The sequence below is a fragment of the Penaeus monodon genome, chromosome 24, assembly GCF_015228065.2.
Source record: "Penaeus monodon isolate SGIC_2016 chromosome 24, NSTDA_Pmon_1, whole genome shotgun sequence".
NCBI lineage: Eukaryota > Metazoa > Arthropoda > Malacostraca > Decapoda > Penaeidae > Penaeus > Penaeus monodon.
The window spans coordinates 22510129-22510511 of NC_051409.1; the positions used below are offsets into that span (position 1 = coordinate 22510129).

The 383-nt window shown below is 46.5% G+C and overlaps 1 pseudogene; it reads right to left on the reverse strand.

Moving 5' to 3' along the window:
- Window positions 1–383, reverse strand: part of LOC119588886 — a 48185-nt pseudogene that overhangs the window by 20928 nt on the left and 26874 nt on the right.

A 383-nucleotide genomic window follows, 5' to 3' on the forward strand; every position in this document is an offset into this window, starting at 1 on the left:
TCAAGCCTTAAATCGCCGGTGTAGAGAGTAATCAAGGAATCGTACACTTTGCTACGTCACAAATGAATGAGAAAATTAGAAAAATAAGGATAAATTAAATAAAATCATTATGAATAGTGTTAGGTGAACAAGACAAAAGAAAAGACATCTTACTTACCGAGGTCTTGGCTAAGGAAAATAAAGACATTCGTAAGAAAACACATGAAGTGCGTGTGGCTCCCCATCTTCGCGGGCGGCCTCCTGGGTCTCCGGGAGTAGCAGTAGTGCGTGCGACTCCGCTGCCAAGGGGGTTGTGGCGTCCGGAGAGGGCGGGCTTCCCTTACGACTGCCGAGGGAGGTGTCTGCTCGATACAGCACATGACCATTGACGTGTATATGTTTAG